Below are 9,554 nucleotides of genomic sequence, written 5' to 3'. Positions count from 1 at the left end.
GGTTCTAACCCAGCGGCCGACGAGGGCCTTTCTGTGTGGAGTTTGCATGTTCTCCCCATGTCTGCGTGGGTTTCCTCCCAGTCCAAAGACATGCAGGTTAGGTTAAATGGTGGCTTTAAATTGACCATGAGTGTGAATGGTCGTTTGTGTCTGTGTGTGTCAGCCCTGCGATGAGCTGGCGACTTGTCCAGGGTGTACCCTGCCTCTCGCCCATGGGTAGCTGGGATAGGCTCCAGCTTGCCCCACAAGGGATAAGCGGTTACAGATCAACAATTTGGCTGGATATATGTATATACAATAAAGCTATATAGAAATATAAAATTGTATTAAGAAAAAAAATCTGAATATGTAAATATAAAAAAAAAAAAAATCAAAACCTATCCTAATTTGAGCTTAAAAAGTAAAAAGAGAGAAAAATAAATAAAATAGCTTGAAGTTATTAGCATGGCCATATTCTCTAGTGTCATGCCTGCATTATTAATATCTAATGTCCTCCTAATTGCTCTTGATCCTCTCAGAGTAGAGCCGTGCATAGGATTGCGAAGGAGACTTTCACCCTCAGCCATGACACCATACTTGCATAGTTCTATTATAATACTAAGTTGCAAATAACATTTCATATGCACAGTTGATTTCACTGATGCACACCAACACATCTGTGTGTGATCTCTGATATGTATTTTACGATTGACAAGTTGACCTATTTTCAGCTTGCCGAACAGTTTCCTAAATTGCCTACAATGCTGTTCACTGTGGTGCCAGAGGGAATGTACCTCTAGCTAAAGACGGTAATGCGGCAGCGCTTTATCGCTTTAATGACAATGACTCAGCATCCATCTCTCAAAAAGGAATAAAAAACCAAGTATAAAATTTTGTACATCAAGTAAAATCTGTGTATAATTCCAGGATGTTATATAGTTAACTGCCCTGAAGCTATGTATTAAGTGCCGTTCTATCTTAAAATGTTACCGTCATACATACGGCTGTACAAAACCAACAATTTTCGTTCACAGTTGAGTAAACAAATGGGTCTATAGGCAAAGTACATATGTAAAGCCACCTTTAAGGTTGATGCAGTATTTACGATATTGGAAATACAGTGTTAATACGGCAAAGCCAGTTACACTGCCAGGCCCGCCGACAGGGGGGACAAACGGGTATGTTGTCCCGGGCCCAGGAATGGGGGGGGGGGGGGGGGGGGGGCAGAACTGGGCTCTCATGAAGTTGCGATTATTTTATTTCATTTCAAAATGTGTTGATTTGGGGGAGAAATGTGCTATATTTGCATTCAATAAATGATTTCTAGATCTTTTGCCTTTATTGTCTTTGAAAAAGGCGTCAAGAATCCCCTACCACCCCTAATGCAAAAATGGTTTGGTCTGACTCTTTGATTAAGGGGAAAAAAAACGACATCATTCGATCATAGCGCTTCGACAATCAGCGTGCGTGCCATTTGCCAACATGCACAAGTCAGGAGCACAGAAAAGAAAAAAGAGAAAAAGAGAGGAAGAAACCAAGAGACTCAGGGGCTCACTGCATAAATATTTTAAAAAAGATTCGGATGATGCAGCAGGTACTAGCAAAGGCAGTGGGGCAGCTGAGCCAGGTAAGACCAGTGTTGGGCACGTTACTTTCAAAAAGTAATTATAGTTACTAGTTACTTTTCCCAAAAAGTAACTGAGTTAGTAACAGAGTTACTTTGTCATAAAAGTAACTAATTACCAGGGAAAGTAATTATTCCGTTACATTTTGTTCCCCCTCAAAAAAAATCAAATTCAATTAGTGTAATCATAATAAAAAAGTGAATGTTAAATGTGTTTAATGACTGAAATGGACACTTGACAGAATCAATTAGTAACGTTATCTACACTATATTAATATTTTTGTGGGACAATGTGAGATAAGACATCTATCAAATGTAATATATTTTTGTAGTTATTAAAATTATGTTACTAATTACTGGCCACTGACGAGGACAAACACTTTGTTCCTCGACATAATGTGCATTGCACGTAAACACTCTTGCCTTTTATTTCAAGTAATGAAAAGTAATGGCTGTATTTCCAATGTGAAAGCGCAGTGCTGGGCTGACCGCTCGCCATCGCTGTGTCTTCCGATTGAAAGAGCGCGCAGTAGTGCAGTAGGCGTGGCCTACCTACGTATGTTGTCCAAATCTACTCTGATTGGCTTACTGTGCCGTTGTCTCGTGTCTCCCCGCCCCACACGAAAGCAGAGTAAAGAAAGGCTGAACGAGCGGCGTGCCAGATGAGAACAGCTTTAATAAAGTAACGCATAGTATTTTATTGTAAGTAATGGGAACGGCATTATAACGATGTAAAAAGTAATTAGTTAGATTACTCGTTACTAAAAAAAGTAACGCCGTTTATTTCTAACGCCGTTATTCCCATCACTGGGTAAGACGCAGTCAACTTTTTCCAGCCCCGTAAAGTAACCCCAACCAAGGCACGCGCAGCACGCAATTCATCTTACAAACGAGGGGAGAGCAAGTCACACTGAACACCATATCAAACGCACAGGGCATTGAATCATTTCATAACCACAACGGCTTAATAACATTGTGTTTCATATATCTGATTGAAGCTAAGAATATTCACATTAGCCTGCAATCATATCCCGCCGTTTCTCGAGCGGTGTGTTCTTCTCTGCTTTTCACACTGGACAGTACGCACGCACAACAAAAGTCCGGCGCATTGCATTTCGCACCTGAATAGTTGGAGACTAAGGAAATGTTAAAACTGTAAAAATGTTGAAATGCTAAAATGAAATGGTTGTTGACCGGTTGAATGGTTTTTGAATACCTGTCATTTAAGGGTTGGAGTGAGTAGAGACTGGGATAAGAGAGGTGGGTGGGTGTGTGTGTGTTGGCCTGGGGGGGCCCATTCAGAGCATTTTGTCCCGGGCCCAGCCAAAGCTGTCAGTGGCCCTGACACTGCAACCGTGCTAGAACGGACTCTTACAACAAAGTTTCACATTCAACAAATGAAGTTCATGTCCCCCACCTTTAATGACAAGGAGTCAGAGTCTTAAAAATAAAGATAACCAGAAGCACAGCAAAGTCTTGCCTGCTCAGAAGCAAGCAAACATAATTTCACATTGCATTAAGACAAAAGATCAAAGTTGACATAAAAAAAAAAAAAAACCTGGGGGAGAAGGCCTCTTTAGGGTGGATGTTAAAATGTGGTCTGGGCATGTGGTCATTTTTAACTTTGGGAGATATGGTGAAACGTCTAAGCTTTTCATTGAATTTGTCGCCAGAGGTCAAAATTTAAAAATTCACCCCTGGGGAAGAAGCCCTCCACATAGCAAATATGCATATGCAGTGTAGACACAGGATCACCTTTACTTTTGGAGATATCTGAAAACGTCAAAAGTTTTTACAAACAGTAAAAAAGTCCGGAAAAAAGTGACCGCTGTGTCTCGGAAAACTGCTACGCAGGCAAGACAAAAATTACTGAGCCATGTGTTCCTCTTCCTCCCAGAGAGGAACAGTAAGTAATCAAGTCTGCAGCCAAGTTAACAATGTGTGTTAACGCCATAAAAGGCTTAACTAGCCTCGCTTAGGTGTCAATCACTAACAATTATCGAGAGCGGTGATCAAAGGATGGATAAAAGGACGAAATGACTGCTGACATCACCAGTGATTTGCAACACATGAACGAACTGAATGGTGAAGATTTAGGAAAAACAGTGGGTGGACAACAATACACCGGTAACCTCCATCATTTCCATTACAGACAAAGTAATCATCGCCTCCATTTGTGATCCTTTAACTCAGTCAATGAACTTCGATAGTGATTTAAGTCAGTCAGCAAAGAAAAAGCAGTCCAGGATCACCAGCTTTTTCAGCAAGTAAAGCTGATGGGACACTCGTATCATACTGTAACAGCTTGTATGCTGGGGCAATAAGGAACTGGGAGACAGGTCAAGGTGTATTTTTGGCTCAGCCTTTGGCTGAAGTCTATGGACCCTTTTCACGTGACGTCACAACAAACGCGGCCGCCATTTTGGACATGTACTACCAGTAGTTTACCACAGCCAACACTGAGGAATGGCAGCAAAGAAAGTTTTTACTTTCAGCAAGACTTCCATCATGCCACTATATTGTTGTGCACCTGGATGTAGTAACCATCAACAAACAAGGCAAGGTTTATCATTTTATCGGATCCCGACGGAGAAGATGGATAGCGGCCATTAACAGGAAAGATTGGCAGCCCTCGGCATACCAACGCTTGTGTAGTGACCACTTTGTTGGAGGTAAGACGAATAAAATTAGCCAGAAAAGGGATTACATTGCTGTTAACATTCTATGGCGGCGAGTGTGTAACCAAACAGGTTAAAATAACCCAGTGTAACCTCTTTGTTCTTCTGTAGTAGCTATTGTTGACTAGCTAATGTCAACAACATGTTACTGTAGCAATGTTTACGTTCAGTCATTTGGATGACTTAAAACCTTTCAGTCTCAAGTTTTTCCTTTACTGTATTTACTAGTTTACTGTAATTATGATCCAGCAGCTATTTACACCAGATCCAGTGTAAATAGCTACCGGAGCCAACGTCCGAGGTTCCGGAGCGCGCTCCGGCTTGCTCCCCCTCAAATTAAGCAGCGCGCTCTGGCTTGCTCCCGGAGTGCTCTGGCCGAGGTTCCGGAGCGCGCTCCGGCTTGCTCCCCCTCAAATTAAGCAGCGCGCTCCAGCTTGCTCCCCCTCAAATTAAGCAGCGCGCTCCGGCTTGCTCCCCCTCCAGCTTGCTCCCCCGGAGCACGCTGCTTAATTTGAGGGGGAGCAAGCCGGAGCGCGCTCCGGAACCTCGGCCGGAGCACTCCTGGAGCAAGCTGGAGCGCGCTCCGGAACCTCGGACGTTGGCGTGTATGGCGATGGGTTTTTAATGACATAGGTATACAGATCATGTGGGCCGAAGTCAGGTAAAGACGAGGGCTTCGTGTACTTCCGTACGTCAGTGAACAATCCTGGTGGAAGCAGGTAAACGTCGTTCTCTAAGCCTGCTAACCTCAATTTTTGCAAATACCTCTCCTTCTGCTCGCCCTGTAAATGCCCTACGTCGCTGGATAGTGAAGGTGTTTTCTGCATCTCGCTCCTTTTTCTTTTGTCGCCTTCCTCGCATTCAAACTGATTCGAGCCGAAGTCCACTACATGTCCAAAATGGCGGTTACGTTTACGAAGGTCACGTGACTGAAAAGGGTCTATAGAGGCACCTGTCTGTATGTTTAACCAAGTTCAAACGTGTTTAAGAATGTAACTGGCATGCCAGCCTCGGGCAGCGATTCCACAGGTGTAGTGTGGTATTAGACCCCGAAGCCGCCGCCAGGCGCCGCTAAAACCGCCATTTAGAATTTGAGCCGCCGCCAGCCAATAATTTTGTAAGCCAATTTGAGCCGCTATCTAATAAAATTTGGCTGAGCCACTAAGAATTGTGTACATCAAATAATGGGTTTATCCACATCATGAGCTACAAGAAAAGTGACACAAACATGATCAACTGTACACACTAGTAGTAACACAATAGAGACGTATAGGCATACACTGTAGAGATTTAGAACTGATATCACAGCACAGAGAGCCACCATAAGCTTGCCGTTGTGACTACCTGTCTGGCTTCCCGCCCCTCACACCGTTACCACGATACACTGGGGAACCCGGGAACCCACCCAGAGCATCAATCGACTCCGATATCGACGAGATGGCTGCATTCTTTGCCGCTGCTGAGGGAAAGTGTAAAGGTATTTTTTTTGTTTGTTTGTTTCACATACTTCGAGATTGATAAAAAAAAAAAGTACTCCACCACTCTACTTTCATCATAGTAAGATAGCTGCCAGTCCTTCACTGGTCATTGCTAGTGAGAGTAGATAGCTAGATGCCTTCCTCGAACAATCCAGATTAGCTTATTATTAGCATTGAACTACAATCTTGCTAGATTTATATTTACAATGAAGTAAGAGACCAGGGGACCTGTGGTAATTTGCTATTTATTCCCCCCATTTGTTTGATCCGTTCGCCCGGATATATGCCACACAGTGACGTCCAGTATCAGCCATTTGTAGCCATAAACATTTTGGTGGTTGCAGCAGCCATTAAGGTTTTGGCTGAGTCAGCTAGCCAGCCGATAATTTCATCAGCCAGCCATTATCCTGAAAACAAACGGCTTCAGGGTCTATGTGGCACTACTGTGTACGGACTATGTAAGTGCCATGTGACATAACCTTAGTTCATGATGTAACCCTCTGTGGTCATGCAGGCTAGAGCACTGTCCAGGAAAGGAACGGATTTTGCAACATTGGTTCGAATTCTGGCGTCGAAATAAAAGGCTGAGCTCAGACCTGCACAGGTCTCTAGTTTTTCTATTTATCTCTACTTTCACTTTTCAGTCACTTTAGGTTTCATGCATGCATTGGGGAACACAGCTCTCTCTCTCTCGTTACTGGAAATCTGAAAGACACTGTCCAAAATCACTCCCTACTCACTATATAGTGAGTTTGCCATTTTCTAGTGCTGTCCAAATGTATAGTGAGAATTATTACACCCTCTATAGTGGACTCATGGTATCCCACAATGCATTGTGAAAAGTAGTATACAATCGATGGTCACTAACCAAGCAATATCTCCCATCATGCACTGCAGTCACACTGGGGAAAAAAAAAAGGGAGGAAAAAAAAAAAGTGTTGGTGAATGGACAGAGGAAGAAACATTACAAACAGACATTCAACTACAATTAAAAACAATAAGAGAATAGAAAATAAGCTCAAATAGAATAAGACATAAAACACAAGAATAAAAGTTACAGTGCAGAGCGAGGAATTAATCAAAAGCCTCAAATTTGATTTAATAAAAGGCAGCGGCAAAGAAGAAAGTGTTCAGCCTTGATTTAAACGAACCAAAAGATGCAGCAGACGCAAAGTACTTTGTATTTATTAATGTGGGAAATACAGTACTGAGCGTAAATGAGTACACCCCCTTTGAAAAGTAACATTTTAAACAGTATCTCAGTGAGCACAATTTCCAAAATGTTGACGCGACAAAAGCTTAATATAACATCTGTTTAACTTAGAATGTGAAAGTAAGGTTAATAATATAACTTGGATTACACTTTTTTCAGTTTTACCCAAATTAGGGTGGTGCAAAAATGAGTACACCCCACAACAAAAACTACTACATCTAGTACTTTGTATGGCCTTCATGATTTTTAATGACAGCACCAAGTCTTCTAGGCATGGAATGAACAAATCGGCAACATTTTGCAACATCAATCTTTTTCCATTCTTCAACAATGACCTCTTTGTGACTGGATGCTGGATGGAGAGTGATGCTCAACTTGTCTCTTCAGAATTCCCCAGAGGTGTTCGATTGGGTTCAGATCAGGAGACATACTTGGCCACTGAATCACTTTCACCCTGTTCTTCTTCAGAAATCCAACAGTGGCCTTAGATGCGTGTTTAGTCATGTTGGAAAAGTGCACGACGACCAAGGGCACGGAGTGATGGTTGCATCTTCTCTTTCAGTATAGAGCAATACATCTGTGAATTCACGATGCCATCAGTGAAATGCAGCTCCCCGACACCAGCAGCACTCATGCAGCCCCACATAAGGACACTGCCACCACCATGTTTCACTGTAGGCACCAGGCATTTTTCTTTGTATTCCTCGCCTTTGCGACACCATACAGTTTTGAAGCCATCAGTTCCAAAAACATTTATCTTGGTCTCATCACTCCAGTATGGAGTATGGAGTCCCAGTAGTCTTCATCTTTGTCTGCAGTGTACGCCGTATTGTGTCATGGGAAATAGTCACCCCAGTTTGGCTTTCTACTTCTTTAGATAACTGCAGTGAACTTGCATGCCGATTTTCTTCAACCCCTCTCATCAGAAGACACTCCTGTTGAGGGGCTAACTTCCATGGATGACCTGGACGTCTCTGTGAGATGGTTGCAGTTCCATCTTTCTTAAATGTTTGTACCACTTTTTCTACAGTATTCTGACTGATAAGTAAAGCTTTGCTGATCTTCTTGTAGCCTTCACCTTTGTGGTGTAAAGAAATTATTTTCTTTGGGGAATTCTGAAGAGACAAGTTGAGCATCACTCTCCATCCAGCATCCAGTCACTAAAAGAGGTCGTTGTTGAAGAATGGAAAAAGAGTGATGCTGCAAAATGTCGCCAACTTGTTCATTCCATGCCTAGAAGACTTGGTGCTGTCATTAAAAATCATGGAGGCCATACAAAGTACTAGATGTAGTAGTTTTTGTTGTGGGGTGTACTCATTTTTGCAACACCCTAATTTGAGTAAAACTGAAAAATATGTAATCCAAGTTATATTATTAACCTTACTTTCACATAAGTTAAACAGATGTTATATTAAACTTTGTCTTGTCAACATTTTGGAAATTCTTTGTGTTCACTGAGATATTGTTTAAAATGTTACTTTTCAAAGGGGGTGTACTCATTTACACTGAGCATTGTACGCTCAGTATAATATGGATTTATCACAAAAATACATACATGTTATTTACCAGCTGGGAGGTCTGTATCGTGAAATACCGTGACCGAGGTCTTGAAAGTACTGACCGAGGCCCTCTGGGCCGAGGTCAGTATTCATGGTCGAGGTCACGGTATTTCACCATACGGACTGACCTTAAGCTAGTAAATAATATTTATATTTATTTATAATATTTTTTTCTTTACCAAATTCTAACAGAAAACGAGAGCACCCGAAAGGGAAAACCAAGCCGAGCCGCCATTTTGAATCCTCATTCACGGCTGTAATGCAAATGGCTTCCTCCTCAGTATACAAGTGCACTTCCATGACAGGGGGAAAAAAAAAAAACTACATTTTGCCGCCTGTGTAGTCCCCCATTTATACAAAATTGAGTCATTCAGGATTCAGCCATGTTTTTGCTGTGTTAGCAAGTTAGAGGTTTTTAGCTTTCTCCTGAAATTTTTTCTTTTATTTCTTCTTCCTCAGGGTAGTAAAACTCACTTTCGCTGTGAACACTGTCGTTATCGCTATCCATGCTGTAAAATTAATGCTATTCTCCTGAGAAATGCTGGCAAAAATGTATGATTTTTGATAATCATAAATAAATCTTATTTAAAAAAAAAAAAAAAAAAGATAAATGTTGACAAAAAATGCTACTATGTTTGTTGTTCTGAACGAGTGAGTTGCCAGAGGTCCATAACTGGGGTCCGTATCGTAGGATACGGACCCGCTCACCAGCCAATCAGAGCGCAGGATTTGATGGAACCCGCACCGCGAATAAAATAAATGCATGTATTTATTATTTTGAAAACCCACCAGCCAACTGATCTGGCATGTTTTAATTGTGCGACAGTAATGACATAACAGCAAGACGGAGTAGTGTCCGAAAGCGTTTTTCATTTTACCAATGAGCTCACTATATAGTAATTCCCTATAATACTATATAGTATATATAGTGAGTAGGGAGAAGTCAACAAGCGAGTGATTTCAGACACATTAATAGACAGCCAATAATTAGACAAGTGTAACTCATCACGTTATCTGCTGGGT

At 41.8% G+C, this 9,554-nt stretch overlaps 1 protein-coding gene across 4 annotated transcripts in view; it reads right to left on the bottom strand.

Moving 5' to 3' along the window:
- The window catches only part of tmem102 (transmembrane protein 102), a 39,620-nt gene that overhangs the window by 13,495 nt on the left and 16,571 nt on the right, over positions 1 to 9,554 (bottom strand). The gene's annotated exons all lie outside the window — the stretch shown is intronic.

Source organism: Neoarius graeffei, chromosome 1 (assembly GCF_027579695.1).
Source record: "Neoarius graeffei isolate fNeoGra1 chromosome 1, fNeoGra1.pri, whole genome shotgun sequence".
NCBI lineage: Eukaryota > Metazoa > Chordata > Actinopteri > Siluriformes > Ariidae > Neoarius > Neoarius graeffei.
This window is presented reverse-complemented; position numbering and strand designations above follow the sequence as displayed.